At 31.9% G+C, this 18653-nt stretch overlaps 1 protein-coding gene across 2 annotated transcripts in view; it reads right to left on the reverse strand.

The window, feature by feature from the left end:
* LOC140452014 (rhodopsin, GQ-coupled) overlaps positions 1–18653 on the reverse strand; it is a 64920-nt gene that overhangs the window by 41029 nt on the left and 5238 nt on the right. The window contains exon 1 of one of the 2 annotated variants that reach the window (XM_072546025.1): positions 790–836. The exons of the other annotated variant lie outside the window; for it this stretch is intronic. The gene's annotated coding sequence lies outside the window, so the exon portion shown is untranslated. Of the gene's footprint in view, positions 1–789; positions 837–18653 lie in introns of those variants that run through there. 2 annotated transcript variants of the gene reach the window in all.

The following is an 18653-nucleotide window of genomic DNA, read 5'->3' on the forward strand; positions in this document are numbered from 1 at the left end:
ATTGGAGCTCGTTGAAAAAATTTGCAATATCTCGGTTTCTATGGCACGGAGAAGCTTTTAAAATTGCGGTAGTTCAATAAAATAATAAGAACTGTACATTTTTACCGCTCGGAAAAATCGGAAAATCCCGGAAAATTAATTAGTTAAATTTTTTCATAAAAAAGTTGAATTTTATTATTATTTCTTAAAAAATATTTAAACTTTATTGATTAATGTATATCATTTATATAAATATATAATAATTATTATGTATTCTTCTTGTAAAGTACAAAAGATTCGTTTCAAAGTTAATTTTAAAACCATTTATTCAGGGTGTGTAAAAACTTTTTAAAAATAAGACATTTCATATTTTAATTTAAATAAACACATTTGGGGTATTAATTTATAATTAATATTATGTATTTATATAAATAATATACCAATTATTAAAATTTAAATATTTCTTAGGAAATAATAGTAAATTTCAATAACTTTTTATGGAAAAAATTAATTCATTTATTTTTCGTGATTTTACGATATTTTCGGGGGTCAAAGTAGACCATATCTTATTATTTTATCGTGCTACCCCAGTTTAAAAAAAATTAATGTCTAAACTGAATATTAATGAATCTTTTAGAAACATGGCAGCACTATTATAATATATCAAATTTTTTTTGACGGTAAAGAAACGATTGAACATAATATATTTGAAGAAAGAAATTCAGTAAGTGTAATTATAATTTAAAAGAGTATGAGTTTAAATTTTACACCATTACAATATTTTGCCATTGCAAGGATAAAAATTCTTACCTGCCACTGAACCATAACAAAAATACAATTAATGCACTATCAATTCGTTAATATAATCATTCTATGCAATCATATAAAATATCAATATTTACGATTTTAAATATTAGATTTTTTCCTAGAAACACAACAAATACCTTGCTAATCTTTCGCTATATTTAGATCACAAATGACTGTTTATGAACATATCAAAACAACAACATTTGAGAAAAAGTTTTTGTAGTACCTAAGTACAAAAATTTTCTTTTATTAAAGATTTTATACAGTAATATACCGTTGTAATGTCTGACGAGGCCAGTAAAGCTGAAAAAGTCTTATACGGGCTTTTGAAGGTTTTAAAAGGTATATGAGGAATAACTGATAACAAGTCCTTAAAGACGTACATCTGATTTTGCTTTGTTTTTTTTTTAAATCATAAATGTAAAAGATATATTAAAACACTTCAACATTTTATCAAAATTGTTATTAAAAAACCTTTTGAAAAAGGACTAACTTTTTTGATGCCACGCGTTTGTAAGTAAGGACACTGAAAAGATGATGAAAAAACACAATTAAAAAAAAGAGAACCTTCTACGATCAATAGGAACCAAGATGGCAATATTTTTCTTAAAATCATATTTTCATTGCTTATTAACATTAAGAAAATTAAATAAATATGAAAATTAAATAGATTATAAACGAAGATTAAACTACTAGTAAAATACCGCCTGTCCCAGCTCCGTTTTTTCTAGAATGGAACTTCAAATTAGAGCGCACTGAAAAAATTTGCAAAATCTTGGATTCTATGGCACGCAGAAGCTTAAATTTTTTAAATTTCTGTAGGTTCACCTCCCGGACAAATCAATTAGTTAAATTTGTCCACAAAAAAATTGAATTTTACTATTATTTCGTAAGAAATATTTAAATTTTATTGATAAGTGTATATTATTATTATGAATCTATATTTTAAGCAGCGGGTACATATAGGCATTAATGAACACATTTCAGAAGAATTCGAAATTAAAAGAGGGGTACGACAGGGATGTGCATTGTCGCCACTAGTGTTTAATGCATACCCTGAAGAAATTATGAAAACAAAGGAGAGAGAGAGGTTTCTGTTCATCGAGGAGACAGAGAAAAAAACACAATTTTTAAATAATAAAGTCTAAATTTGTTATCTGATAATCTTATATTAAGATAATGAAATTTTAGGAAACGAAAAATTACAGATAAAATATGCAATATCGCTCAAAACTTTACAAAAAATTTATTTCAATAAATCTACAAAATATTGTAATTGAAAAGATAACCGTTCTAACGTTATTATGGCATAATACGTTGTCTGGGGTTTTTAGGATGTGGTGTGGAATTTTAGTTTGGCGGTGTGACATTTCGTCTGCAACTATAATAGACATCAAAGGTGACGCGGCACGATCGGATCTTCTTTCATTCACTGATTTTATTTATTACAAGACGTTAGCAGTGAAAGCCCATTGATAAGGTTTTAACGTTATGTCAATTAAACCTATGTAGTGCGTCATCATCCAAGATATCTATATATGTATCTTTAAAATTATCTTTGCTTAAGATACTTAAAATTACTTAGATTACGTAAAATGAATACGAAGTAAGTTCTAAAATTCACCATTTTTTTTTCGTAACAAGAAAAAGTGTACACTGTATGGAAGCCTTTATTTAAAAGCCATCGAATGCAGCTCGTTGGAGTAAACCTGGATTCGTATTTCATTTCTTTTCTCTAAAAAACTCTAAAAGACTTTTTGCCACAAAAGTTTTTATCACGATTTTAGTCACCAAAAACATCATTTTTCTCTTTTAGTTTAAATTGATATTCTTGAAGTGTACAATGAAAAGTCGCAAAGAAACCAGACTCCTCAGAAAACTTTGCATTTCTCATAATATGTTATAGGGGTTGATAAAAATTTTATTACTTTATAATTTACAGTTAATTCATAGCAACTGGACATTAATTTGTTTTTACAGACGTACAAACAACGTGACGTCCTACTGACCGCTTTTTCAAAAGATGCAAATCAACTTTAAACACAAAATATTTGCAACTGAGACAATCTCGTAAAAAAAATCCTAACACCTAAGTGTTAATGTATTTAACTACCGGCGACCATAGTCAACAACTAGCTCGACCACTGGTCAATCACTGATTTGAAATTTTTATATCATTTCTTTTCCAGCAAGATGGCGGTCACGGAAAGAAAACTAAAGTATTTTTCAAATTCTCAAAAAATGACGTATTACAAGCCATTGAGGATATTAGGAATAATGTATGTCCAATACGTAGTGCAAAAAAGATGTATAATGTTCCTCACTCTACCCTTATTAACAAACTAAGATGTAGAACCCCGGAAAAATGAAAAATGGGTCCTCCGCCTCCGACCATTTTGACCGTAGAGGAGGAAAACATATTAGTGCGTTAGATCACTGCTTCAGTCCATAAAGGATTTTCTCTGTTTCTATGTTTCATATGTTTCTAAAACCAGTATTAGACAGTGGCAGGAAGATGTACGCAGATACCTGGCAAGAGAAAATGCAGAAGATATATTACAAGATCCCACCAGACTATTTAACTCTGATGAGTCAGGTTTTCCTACAAATCCTAAAACAGGTTTGGTCTTAGGACCAATGGGATGAAAAATTTCTATGAAATCAAATCTGGTTCAGAAAAAGAAGGCATTTCAGTTATCTTCACAATTTCTGCAGATGGAGAAATTTATCCTCCTATGATCGTTTATCCCTATGAGCAAATTCCTGCATAAATAGTACGAAACTCAAATCCGGACTGGGTCATTGGTAAGATATTTGTATTTTATTTCATTACGCCTAACTCATATTTGATTGAAAACAGGAAGGTCTAAAAAAGGTTGAACTTCAAGCCAAACGTTCCATAGTTACGTGTGTAACACACTTCTTCCATTTGTAAAATCAAAAGGCGTGAAGTTTCCTATAATTTATTTTAGAGATCGGAATTTTTCTTTACCGACTTTTCTCAAATGCAACACATATTCTGTAGCCGGCAGACATTTCATTATTTGCACCCTTAAAAGCTAGTTGGAGGAATGTTGTCCTTAATTGGAGAAGATCAAATCGTAATAAATCAGTGAACAAAGCAACCTTTCCTGCCACAGAACGAGTTAGTGGGGATTCTATTAGGAACGGATTTCGTAAGTGGATATTTTAACCCTTATAATGTAGAAGCTATAGACTTGGTATATGCGTGCAAGACACTTCTAGAGTTTTGAGGGTATACAAGGAAAATAATACAAGTAGAAATAAATTCGCTGAATTTAAGATTCCACATTTTCTTTATTTTAAATCACTAATTCTATTGGAAAGAAGAAATGAATTTAAACGTGCTGAAATGGGTGAATGGGCAGATGACGAATCGGATACGTATAGTAAATCACAATAACGCCGAAAAATGCGTTTGTCCAGGCCAGACTATTTCTGTGGAAGCTGTAAAGAAAGACCTACAACCGCCTCAGAAAAATAACAGCATTATTATCCATAGCAATGTAGTGTTGAAGAGGCCAACGACTCCAGGATCATCGACATCTAACTCTAACGAAAAATTACAGAACCGAAAAATTAGCACTTCCATTTTAGATCACATTTTTTGGCCAGAAGAGTCGCCTGAAAAGAAAAACCAAGTTGTGAACAAGAAAAAGCTACCCCATGCTACTATGTCAAAAAGGTGGCTTAAGTATCATGAAAATAAAGAAAACTTGAAAATGAAAAAATTAGAAGAAAAAGAAGAAAGAGCTATAATAAGAAAAGAAAAAGGAAGAAAAGCAGCAAAACGTTATAAATAAAAATAATAAAAATCAGGAAAAGTTGAGACGAATATCAAAAAACCTAAAATAGAATATTCCGAAAGCGAGGGAGATGAAGAATGGTCTGAAAGCGAAACAAGTCTTGATGATATATCAGAACATTTCACGTGTGACAGCGAAGAAGAACCCTTAGCCAGAATTGCTAAAAAAGAAATTAAAGTAAAAGACGGGGAATTTTATTTAGTTATTTTTTCTAGGAGAAAATGTCACACTACACATACAAAAAATTTGTACTATTCTAAACGTAGTTAGTCGAGATGAAATAAAAGTTCTGTCTGTAGAACTCCTTGTCCTGTTGGCGAAGATAGATCAACCTATAAGTATATCGACGGTGATTTTTAGCATAGTTCAGCCACTCTTATTTAGGCTGAAGCAGCCAAAACTTGTAGGTACTGAGAATCGTATTAGGTACAAGAAGTAAGTAATATAAAATGTTGATGTATCGAATCGACGTTTTATTTATATCGTTTGGTATGTATCAATTACTGGCAAAAACGTAATCAAACACTAGTTGTCCAGTGAGCAACAACCGGAAGAATACGAATTTCTATATATTAATTTTTTTATTAAAAAAAACTTATTTAGGATTAGTTTCAACGCTGTTACACGATTTTACATTATAAATAAACATCTCAGCATTTTTTGTCTTGTGCAAAATAAAAAATAAAGGGACTTACATAAGTTTATTTATGAAAATTTCCTTAATTGATCAAATACTGGTTAACACACCCTACGAGAGTGTTATAAAAACTGTTTCTTAAAAAATAATCAACTCACTATTATGGCTTCTTTATAAAATTTATAGATGTGAATGTAAAAATCGACTTCCTCTTGTCTTAAAAAATAATCAACTCACTATTATGGCTTCTTTATAAAATTTATAGATGTGAATGTAAAAATCGACTTCCTCTTGTATCATCTAATATGTATATATATTATTTAATTTTAATTTTTTATGTCATTACTAGCACAAGATAGTAGATTATTGCATAAACATTTGGTCTATAGGATGAATACCGTTGATTGTTTGAATTATTTTGCAAAAACTAATTGAAAATATTTGATTTGGGTCGTAAATTTTATTAATGATTTTGGAGTACGTGATAATCTGAATGTAAGAACCAATAACAAAATGTGATATAAAATATAATTCCACGAATTAAGATCATTGATTTTTTTTGCTTAATTTTGGTTTATAGGTTATCTATTATGATTGCATCCTTTGTCTCCTAAGGTAGATACGTGCCCCTAGAATAATGGGATATGGGCAAAAATACAACTGGCTATCGAGATATGTTGTGGTGCATCCAGTTTGTGGATGTAGTTTATCCCTAACTTCATTTAGATGACGTATTCTTCATCTACAATATTTTCTTTCAAACATTAGCAGCCGAACTCAATATCCTACGGAAGACGGATTTCACGCCCTAACATTAAACAAAAGTGAATTCTGTATAATAGATAAGTTCCCCTAAATATTTTAAAAACTATTGAAAACATCTACCAAAACAACAAAATGGAAGTCAGAATAGATAGACAACTTACAAAACCTATAGAAATAGGCAGCGGAATAAGACAAGGGGATTCATTGAGCCCCATACTCTTCAATTTAATCATGGATGAAATCATCAAAAGCGTTAACAAAGTAAGAGGATGCAGAATGGGGAACAAAGACGACGCAATATTGATAGCCCAAGATGAAGATAGTCTGCAAAGACTGGTCCATAGATTTAACACAAGAGCAAAAGAATTTAATATGAAAATTTCATCTCAGAAAACTAAAACAAAAGTAATCAGCAAAGAACCAACCAGATGTAAAATAGAAATTGATGGCATCAGTATTAAACAAGTAATGGAAATAAAATACCTTGGAATTACACTGTCCGGCTATAGAGACCTGGACAAAGAAGTGTGAGATCAAGTGAGATCGAAAGAGAAGTAAAAACGTTAGAAGAAAATGTAACGTACAATGTATAAACGAATGGATACTAAATAGAAAAAAAGAATGGAATAACCACACAAATAGAATGAGGGAGACCCTCGTCGTCAAAATAGCAAAAGAGAAGTCACCAATCGGCAGAAGAATTATCGGACGACCGCGCAAAAGATGGAGTGACAACCTTTGATAGAGGTATTAATCCGCCAATGAACAAGCAGAATTGCTTATAACGAGGAAGAAGAAGAAGGTACGCTATCAGAAACAAATAAACATACCGGTCCCAATCTCTTTGATGTTTGGATATAACTTTGGAATGCTGTTTGTCCATCTTTGGATTCATGATCTCGACCATTCGACCAGATGCAAAGGTGTCTTTCTGGTCTTATTGGAACTAATCAATCGGCAAACATTTTAAAAAAAAAGTGTCTATTCGAAATTTCGCTCTTCGTCTGCATGGATTTCTAAGAATACCTCAAAAAGGCTAAATAACTCTTTAATCAGTATATTTGCAAATCATAGAACACTCTACTGTATAATGGATGCCCTCTTTTGTCTAACTGGGCCATTCCCCGTTGTACATAATTCGCATTTTAGCTCTTATTTCCTTACGCATTCTATTAGTTTCTTCACCTCTGTCCTTTGACATTTTACAAAGCGCCATATTTTCTTTTGACGCAATTACTCCAGTCAGTCGAGCTATTCACCTGCCAATTTTGTTAGACTGAACTGATTCACTTAAAATTTGGTGAGTTGATGAGAAAGTGCTCATATAACCAAAGTTATATAACGCCGATGTGTGCTTCTGTCCCAGTGGTTGCCACCCCTTTTCGGGGGTGGAAATTATTTTGCTCAAAACAATCACGGGAATCGATGGAGGATTTAATTCTAAGCATCTTGTCTTCTAGCGAGTTTTTTTCAGAAAGTCCATACTGTTTGAGCTATTTATGGTTGAAAACAGCGAATTTTCATTGAAAAAGTCACGTTTTTTAACGGTTTTTCATGAATAACTCAAAAAATATGCTTTTGATCGAAAAAGTATGTAAAACAAAAATGAAACTTATAAAAGAAGAATTCATTTATTGCAAGATATTCTAGATACAATACAAAGTGAGATATGGTAGGTGAAAGGAAAGATTTTTTTGCGAATATTTGGATCAATGTATTCAATATTAAATTGTAAGAAAAGGATTGATTTTTCGGGGATAATAAATTAAAGTTTTTTATAGTCCATGAAAATACCTTTAAAATGAGCTCTTAAAAAGGTCATTTTTATGTAAACTGAATAAGTTAGAGCTCGTTAAAGATGGGCTCTTGGATTATTTTAAGGAAAAAATGGCAGTATAATTAACCTTATATCTGGGTTATTAAACCAAAAACTGTATGAGAGCGGCGCAAGATAGACGGGGTTAAAAACACGAGGAAGAGGCCTATGTTTAGCACTGGCCTTTTGAGGCTGGATGATGATGATGTGACATTGAGATCCATAATGAAGATCAGAACAGCTTTGTTAAAGTTGCAGCAGAACATTTTTTATCGATAAATTCTAGTAAATAAAAATTTCCATAGTCCAAATATACACCTAAATACATTTCTTTTTAAAACTTGACAATCTTATTTTAACAACGTAATCTCGTATTATGTATTTTTTCTTTGGTTCACAGTTCTACATGTACCTACCTAAAATAAAAAATATCTCGTTGCCGTATCCCAGAAATATTGAACCAATAATGCCTAATAAGTAGCACAAAAATGACAATAAGCAGCATATTGATGGATATGCAAAACTCGTATTTGTAAATGGATCGTTATCAGTTTTCAACAGATAATCACCACTTATGAAAACAAAAATAATAGGTATGTCAGCGTAGTAAACATTGTTAAAATACATCATTTGGTTTTATGCTTTCCTTATTCTTCTGCCTATTATATTATTTATAAACAATGTATATATATATATATATATATATATATATATATATATATATATATATATATATATATATATATATATATCGGAGCAATGATAATCAACGCAGTTCAACTCGTAAGTGGAGTGTTGTTTATTATTATCTCTTGGACATCCAATAGCTCGTTGTACATGGTTTTTGTTTTTATCAAGTTCATCTTTAGGCCAACTTTATTAGGTCGCTTATAAGTTCTTGTAGTTGTGAAGGTTGATTAACAATCAGAACGATGCCGTCTACAAATCTTAGATGGTAGAGTTATTCTCCGTCAATGGATAGGCCTTTGTTCTGCTAGTTCATTTTGCTAAATATTTTTCTAGAGTTGCAGTGAAGAGATTTATTGATATGACGTCTCCTTGTCGGAGGCCTCTGGTATAGGGAAATTTTTGAATGTTTTTATAAATTTTTATCTTAGCTGTTGCTTGTTTGTATATATCTGCTAAAGTCTCTATGTACGGTTTGTCAATTCCTTGGTTCTATTACTGCCTTGGGATATATAGAACCGAAAGCCTTCTCGAAATCTATGAAGGTTAATGCTGATGGCATTTCATATTCTTTAGCTCTACTCATTAGTTCTCGAAGCGTATGGGTATGATTCAGAGTACTGAATCCACTTCTGAAGCTAGCTTGCTCTCTTCGCTTACTGCATCTAATGTAGTTGATAATCTGTTGTTGTTGATCTTTTTGGAATATCTTGTATATGATTGGTAGTAGACTTACAATAGGTCTGTGGTTGTTGATATCCTCTTTGCTACCTTTCTTATAAATGAGAATTATGTATGTTTCCTGTATTCCAGTGGTCTGGTATGCATCTTGATTTTAGAGAGTTTGTAAATATGCCTGCTAAGATTTTCCAGTTTTTTTACCAGCGTATTTAAGAAGTTCCACTGTTATACCATCTATTCCAACTGCTTTACCGTTTTTCATTTTTGTAATTGTCGATTTTATTTCTTCCGGAAGGACTTCTGGCACATCTTCTTGGTTACTGATTGCTTCTTTAAATATTTCAGGGACTTTGTCTAGTTCACTGTAGAATTTAGTCACGGTTTAGTTTATATATTGTATCTCTTTGATAGTTGTAAGGTTAAGCTAGCTATTCTATCCGAGATACTAGTAATTTTTACTGTTCTTCATTCCCATTTGTTGTTGATTAGGAATCCAATACCTCCTGTTCTGCCTGTTGATGTTCCTCGGGAGAAGAATGTGTTTTTTGACACTAATTCTAATAAATCTTCATCTTTCCGTCTTACCTCGCTGATTCATATAACCCATTTTATATTTTCCCATATCCCATTTTATATTTTCAGTTTCTTTGTCCATTGTCCAGTTCTACAAGTCTGGATTGATTTGATAGCGAGCGGCAGTTATATGTCGTTATATAAAGCGTTGTTGTTTTATTTGGCTAGCGGTTTAGACTCTGCAGATTCTTAGCATCCTCTTTCCTCCTGGCTGAACTAGGTCGATTTTTATTCAAAATCTTTTAATTATGCAGATATCTGTCATTTGTCAACCCACTTACCACGAACCCTTAATTTTAAATAAGGAATAGACTATGTTTGGCATACATCATTAGACAGGTATTTCGCTGGAGAGAAATCAGGCATCCATGATTGTTTTTTCATATTTACTCTATTCTTTTGAAAAGTATCAATTTATTAAAAGTGTTAAACTTGTTAAGAACTAAACGTACCACGTATGTTTTGCTAGTGGTGATGACAAATTTTTCCGTCACGTTAGAAACTACATTGAAAGAATTTTGCAAAAACCTTAGATATTTGAACTATTTTTGGTAGCATTTAATAGCGACAGTAAATAAAATATCCACAAATATTGGATATTAAAATGCAAAAAAGAAGACATATTTAGAACAAAAATAGAAGAAAAAATCTATTGGAAAATATAGTCCATATGTAATTGGGAGAAATATGACCAATATTATTCAGAGATACTACAATTGATACACTTGAAATAACCATAGAAAAGACGTTTGAGAATATTGAGACCTGACAGTGGTCAAGGAGATCGAGGAAACAATAAAAGATAAGAGAAAATAATGAAGAGTAGTAAAAAAAGCTAGAACGATCTTAATATTAAAGGTTAAGTTTAAGTGGACGAAGAGGATGTGAAAATTAATCGAATGAAATACTTTATTAGTTTATTAAACGAAGAATTTGACCAAAAAGTTGGTAAAATAAGGTGATCAAAATAAAAATGAGTAAAAAATGATATACTTGGACAAATCTTGGCAGCCATAGAAGATATTGCAGATTTGTTTAACGGAATTATGGAAGTGGGGAAAATACCAAATGAATGGAAGAACAGGATCTGATACATGGGTACAAAACCAATGAGGATATTCAAGGTACAAGTTATATAATATATAGAAAAGGAGATTCTAGGTAACGTAATTAATTTTCTGATAATTGGAATATAAACGGTCGAAGGCACCGTGGAGCTAGTCAAATAATCACACCCACTATCGATACATGTTCGACTTCCATTCGATAAAATATTCTTTGAAACATATGGATGCCCAAGCAGTATTGGAAAGGGAATGTTAATGTGACTAGGCTAATTTGCTTCTCATGAACGAATATTTTACTGTAAACAGAGCGATGATGTCGATATACCCTACAGTGGCTATGATCTTTATTTTTCATGTAAGAATTTTTCAAAAGGCGTGAACTAATATAGAGAAGAAACATAATGTGAATAGATCCTTAAGTTTATCGACTCATATTGTTAAAATTGTAATTTTTTTATTAAGTTGATGAAAAATATAGCCTCTTAAATTAACTTATTCATGTTCCATAATTTCAAGTGACCTAATTTAACATTGTTAGTTTATGTAACGAATATTCTCAGTTTCTGAATTTAGGTTGTCTATATTTTTAGTCAAAGCGTGTAAGTCAAATTATTTAATTAAGAATTCTCAACGCTGCTGGAAGAAAGTCAGTATCGATTTTCAATTTTGTCGAGTTTGTTTACAGCAAACTAATTACCAGACGAGACTAACTCTGGTCTATAAAAATTGCATTATTTTGGAGAAAATATTTTGCCCAATAATAAAATATTAGTTTATATTTTTTTAGTTTTTTCTTTTTATTTTTTTGTACAATTTACACGTACTACAAAATGTTTTGTTTAGATTAGTACCTTTATATACGTATTAGGTCTAATTTTACCCCGATTGTCTTGTCTAACTTCGCTGTTAGACCAAAGAAATTAGCATAAAAGTATTTTTCGTTACACTCTTTGCTACAGCTACTGCTTTTGATAAATTTAGTGACAACAATATGTAATAAACAAAATATTCAAAAGTTTAACGTCATTTTTTACTTATAAACAATGTAAGATAGCTGTTTGATTTTACATACTCTTGGTAAAGACCAGTAAACTATATGGAAAAGTGACACAGTTTTACTGAAAAATCATAGAAAATCCTTGAGAGTTTAGGTATGAGTATGTGGGCAATGAGAACTCTTGATCAGTATGACAATGGTATGACCAAAGCTAGAGAAGAAGGGGGAAAAATGATCCCCCTAAAAAAAAACTTCATGAAAATGGCAAAATTATTTTAATATAGCATTTTAATAGGATAAGCCTCTAAAAAAATAATTTATCTTAAAAAAACACGAAATTTTTTGAAAGAAATCTTTATTTACTTTTTAAAAATATGAAAAATACAAAAATAGCAACGTGATCATTTTACCCGCATGTTAGGGGTAAAACGATCATTTCTACAAACAACAAATATAATATCAAAAAAAAAATGTCTTTAAAACCTAATCTTTTTCTGAACTCTGTCTAACGCAAAGAGAACATCGCAGCAATGTTCACTAAGAAATTCATCTTCGTCTTCTTTAACTCCCGCACACAATTCGTGAGCCCATTCCAAACACTTTCGGCATTGAATCCATCCGTCAATTGAACTAAAATATTTCTCGGAGCAGTAGAGACAAATTGCATGTCTCTGGTTGTCTTCTGAATCCGAAGAGTCCTATAGACTTTCTTTTATATTCTTTTGTTGTTTTGGTTTTATTTCGTTTGAGTGTCTTCTTATTATTTCCATTTTCCTTTTAATTTCCTTCTCTTTTGCTTCTTTCTTGTTGATGTCCTTTTCAAGAGCAGTTGCCTTGAATTTTAGGAAAAGGTTGGCATTCTTGTGGTGTAACTGTAAACGATGAATTCATTTGTTTATCTCGTTTTGAGCTGGGCCCAGGCTCAGGATTTTTATACAGATCGTTTATTTTGCTAGTACCATTATCTGCTTTGTTGGTTATTCCCATCGATAAATAAGCTGCTTTACTTAAACTAGATCCTTGAGCCATATCCTCACCATTATCAAGGTCAGCTGCTAAAAAGTAAACATCTGAAAAAACCTGTGTGTCAGTTTTGCGGAACCCGTTTATCTCATTTGTTGAAGCCTGTAAGTAGCCTTCACAAAATATTTGGCCAATTTGAAACACTGGCACGGATCTAGGAGGGTGATGGTTCAACCATTTGTTTAATGCTTGGTCTAAATAAACACTAAGTGGACCCATAACATCAACGTCCAACGGCAGCAGCTTGTGCGTGAAGTGGGGAGGTAAACACAAGATGGTTACATAGTTTTCTCTGGTACTAACAATAACATTGAGATTTTTGGTGTGCGATAAATGTCCTTCTAATATAAGTAACGCGGGCTCATGGATACTTGGCTTCACAAAAGATACGAAATGAGCAAAACCACTGCTTAGAAACTTCTGTACGCATCCAATCACTTTCATTACAAGCAAATATGGTACCCGGAGGAGCTCCACCTGTCAGTTCAACTTTCATTCGCTTTCTGCTGAACATGAGCATTGGGGGTACAAAACTTCCTGCAGCTGATACATAAACTACAGCTGTCGTCGAAATTCCGTCTACGTTATAAACTTGGTGAGGAGAATAACTATATTTTTGTTAGCAGATTAAAGAACTTTGTCACAACCGGTTTGTTGAAGGCTCTTCCTCTAGCAGCTGAGGTGGGTTCAGGACATCTCAAGGAAATTTCTAGGTGTCTTCTTCTAAAACCATTAAACCAATCTTTACCATTAGCTTTTTCTACATGGCAAAACTTGTGGGGCAGTTTGTTTTTTTTTTTTTTCAGCAATCTGATACGCTAATTGTCGCAAATCATGCAAGGTGAGTCCATACATCCTACTTATAAAATGTAGGATATGTTTTACTAATTGTTGTTCTTTTTCTGGCGAAAATACAGAGTGGCAGCTACCAAATGACTTCTTCTCTAGCTTTGCTACCTTATTTTTATCCATTACACGCCGCTTCAGCGACATTCTTGGCACCTTGAAGATTGCGCCGCGGTTTTGACAGGCATTCCTCGCTTTAAGTTCTTTTTTTCACAAGCTCAGCGTCCTAATTTTGTCTGTTGGTTATTCGCTTATATGTTCGTGGCATTCTCTAAGAGAGACGTAAAATGAAGTTAAAAACCAAAATTCTAAATCAAATACTTTTACAGAAACTAAGGGGTAACATGATTCCGGGATCATTTTGCCCTCTTAGCAGAGATTCGTTTTACCCCAAAGTGACATGCATTAAGTTTTGTTCATTTTAAATTTCTTCTTCTTCTACTTCCTCTTCATAAGCAATTCTACTTGTTCATTGGCGGATTAATACCTCTATGGAAGGTTGTCCATCTTTGGCGCGGTCGTGCGATACTTCTTTTGTCGATTGGTGACTTATCTCTTGCTATTTTGACGACACGGGTCTCCTCCATTCTGCTTATGCGGTCATTCCTTCTTTTTTTTTCTATTTTGTGTCCATTCATTTATACACTGTAACTTACATTTTCTTCTAATGTCTTTACTTCTCTTTCGATCTCTCAGCGTATTTCCTGTAATTCTTCTTACTATTCTCATCTCTGCCGTTTCCAGTAGCCTTTTGTTGTGACTGTGTCGGGTCTTGTTTCTGAGGCATATGTCATTATTGGTCTTCACTGGCTTTATAAATACTTTACTTCATCTCAGTGTTAATGTGTCTGTTCCGCTATATAATGTTATTAAGGCATCCTGCCAGTCTATTTGCTTTTTGTACTTGATCTCTCACTTCTTTGTTCTGGTCTCCATAGCTGGACAGTGTGATTCCCAGGTATTTTATTTCCATTACTTGTTCAATACTGATGCCATCAATTTCTATTTTACATCTGGTTGGTTCTTTGCTGATTACTGCTGTTTTAGGTTTATGAGATGAGATTGTTATATTAAATTATTTTGCTCTTATGTTAAATCTGTGGACCAGTCCTTGCTGACTATCTTCATCTTGGGCTATCAATATTGCGTCGTCTGCGTAATAGAGTATTTTTATTTCTTTATTCCTATTCTGTATCCTCTTCCTTTGTTAACGCTTTTGATGATTTCATCCATGATTAAATTGAAGAGCATTCCAGTTTGTTGTTTTGGTAGATGTTTTCGATAGTTTTTATAATATTTAGAGGAACTTCTCTATTATACAGGCGATGGATTACATCTTTGAGTCTTACTCTGTCAAACGCTTTCTTTACGTCAATCAGACACAGAAATGCTGGTCTATTATACTCTAGTAATTTCTCAGTAATTTCTTTTTTAACGAATATTGCATCTGTACACGATCTTCCACTACAAAAACCTTGTTGTTCATCTGCTAAACTTATCCTCTGATTTATTAGCACTTGAAGAATTTTAGTTGTAACTTTTATGGTAGTATTTAACAAGTTTCTACCTCTGCAGTTTTCTGGCTGTTTTTTATCTCCTTTTTGAATACTAGAATTAGTTTGCTTGTTGTCCATTATAAATTTACTTGCATATATTAATTGAAAATGGATACCACAAATCAATTCAGCAATAGGGCAGAATGGAAGAACGTTGTCAACCAGGCCAAGAACCACAAAGGGATGTAGTTCCGTTATAAGAAGAAGAAGAAGAAATTTGTTATCGAATTTGCTCTTATCACATTTATATCTCCTATTATTTATGGAAAAGGTTTTAAAAAAGGATTCAGTACAAGCGACCATCTGCTTACGATAAAAATATTAATTGAAAAGGCCAACGAATATCAAAGAAGTCTTTACAAAATGGGAGAATAGACTATAGATATACGGACTTAATTTCCAATATATATGATCAAGCAACAACATCCATCAAAATAGTTGAACAAACGGAGCCCATTAAGATACGGCGAGGAGTCAGACAGGGTGACACTATATCACCTAAACTATTCAATCAAGCTTTGGAAGACATTATGAGGAAATTACAATGGGAAAATGGGGTACTAACATAGCCAATACTTGAATCACTTGAGATATACAGACGACATTGTATTAATAACAGAAAAAAAGGGAAGAATTACATAATGTGATGGATGAATTAAATAGCGAATCAACAAAAATAGATCTACAAATGAATTATACTAAAACGAAAATTATGACCAACCAACCAGAAGAATTAATAATTACAATTGCACAAACAACTATAGAACAAGTAAAAGAATATGTATATTTGGGACAACTAGTTAAACTAAATAAAGAAAATCAGACTGGAGAAATAAAGAGAAGGATACGGTTGGCTTGGGTATCCTTCGAAAAACTTTCCTATATACTAAAAAATAAAAAATACTCCCAATATTTAAAAACAAGAGTCTTCAACCAATGTATACTTCCTGTTCTCACCTACGGTTCTCAAACTTGGACGTTTACAAAGGAAAACATGGAAAAAAAAAACAAAGACCCAAAGAGCCATGGAAACACAAATGCTGAACATCAGGCTATCAGACAAGAAAAGAAATACTTGGTTTCGCAACAAAACAAAAGTGAACGATGTAGATAGGAAAACATAAGTGGAAGTTCGCTGGACATACCATAAGACAGAAAGACGATAGATGAAATAAGATGATTATACACTGGAGATCATATAGTTACAAACGAAAAAGAGGAAGGCCACACATGAGATGGTTAGATGACTTGAAGAAACACGCAGACCCGAAGTGGATACAAACCGCCTACAATAGAGAGACGTGGAAGAAGGAAGAGGAGGCCTATCTCCAAAATTGGACAGCCAGGGCTGTATAGATAGATAGATAGATTATTTATGAAAACAATTTCGAAATTCTTATCCTATTATATTTCTAATATAAATTTTGCTTTTATTTGATATCTTCTTCTCAGGTATTGCAGATTTCCGTATATTTGTGCAGAACTTTCATTACGTGAGGTTTTATCCTTATCCTTATTTTTAAGTATATGTAGGTTATGTTTGGTTTTGTATTGTAATTGTTTTTTAGCTTTGCTTAGCCTTTGCATATTAATATAAAATTAAATTCTCTATAACCGGTACGATAATCAAAAAAATATCATTCTTCACAGAACGGATGTTTTGCACCAGTGACACGACCTGTAAGGGATGGTTTAGGCAAATTTAAAAAATGAGTGATCCTCAACTGAATGTATAATTCAAAAAAGACAAGCTGCTTAACAATAAGGATTTGCAAGCGACTTAAACAATAATTTAACATAAAATGTTGGCATGTACACGTGTTGTTTGTGTAACGAATATAAAGTACTATTAATTAAAATTATTTTCAAAGGAAGTACCCGAACATATTAAAATTTATGTGAAGTTTAGCTACATAAGATTATCTTTATTTCTTTACAAATAAGATTCTGCAAATAGTTGCTTAATATGGAAGAAGAGTTTTTGGCTCATTTAAATATTTTAAAAACACTTGTATATCTCTAAAATCATCAAAAAATATTCTGTGACAAACACAATAAATAAATGAAAAAAATGATAAAATTATGAGAATTAATAAAATTTGTTGTTCAAATGTGTTTTGCACTCCTTTGATTTGCACACTTATTCATTCTTTACCAAGTAGTAAATACTATTCCTTAGTATTGTTCTGAAGCTATTTTTCTTGTGGCATTTTAAATTAATTGCTATTTAAATGGGAATAAGCCACAATTAAAGGTTAAAATACGTTTATTGACGTTTCAATTTCCACTTCGGAAATCGTTCTCAAAATACAAACATTAGTAAATTAAACAAATTTTGTTTTTTGTTACTTAGTGAAAAATTCTTCTAATAATTTAATTTTATCTGACTCATCTATATTGACAATTCAGACATACCTTATACATTTTAAAGTAGACGACTTTAAAATGATATTGCCAATATTGTTGAGTTGCGTTCCTGGGACGACTTTACTTATAAGATAGTTCATTCGATTACATGAAATCAACTTTAACTTGAGAATATCCGTCAGAAAAGATCATAACATGTAATTCGTCTTTAAAAAGACAAATACATGCCATGATGATAGTAAAATTCTCCTGTTAGTAATTCCATAGTAAATTATGAGGGAAAAACCAGGAAAAAACCTCATAATACTATCCCGACATGGTAAGTATTTGATCGTGCATTTAGTTTACCTTCAATAAACACCAAATTCCGATTTTATATGTTTGTTATTTAAAAAACATAAATTATGTATTCTCTATATGTTACTGACTTACCAATACTGGTATTTTCCTTTTAATAACTTCCTCTTTCAATATGGGTAACCAGATCCTACTACACTCTCCCGAGGAATTCGCGGCACAATTGGTCTCATTTAGCATAATTAGAGCCGCTTCTTTGATTTTTCTCTTTTTACCATCCGTTTCTTTTAGGACTATATTTGAATCATTCCATTGAACCCTATGTTCATTATCCCATGCGTGTTTACAGATTTGAGATCTATCAAATTCTCTATTTTTAATATAGGATTGATGTTCACTTATTCTAACATTTAATGATCTTGATGTTTCACCTAAATAAAACTGATCGCATTCACAAGGTATTTTATAAATGCAGTTCTTTGTCATTTCTTGTTCATTGTTAGGTTTGGTTTTGGACAAAATAGATCTCAACGTGTTTGTTGTTTTGAATGTTGTTGAAATGTTAAATTTATTTCCTATCCTTTTAAGCTTTTCCGATAATCCTTTTATGTATGGTATTGTTATTTTCCTCGTATTATTCCTAAATAATATTAGGAATAATATAATATAATAATCCAATTAATATTATTTAGGAATAATACGAGGAAAATAACAATACCATACATAAA

The sequence above is a fragment of the Diabrotica undecimpunctata genome, chromosome 10 (assembly GCF_040954645.1).
Source record: "Diabrotica undecimpunctata isolate CICGRU chromosome 10, icDiaUnde3, whole genome shotgun sequence".
NCBI lineage: Eukaryota > Metazoa > Arthropoda > Insecta > Coleoptera > Chrysomelidae > Diabrotica > Diabrotica undecimpunctata.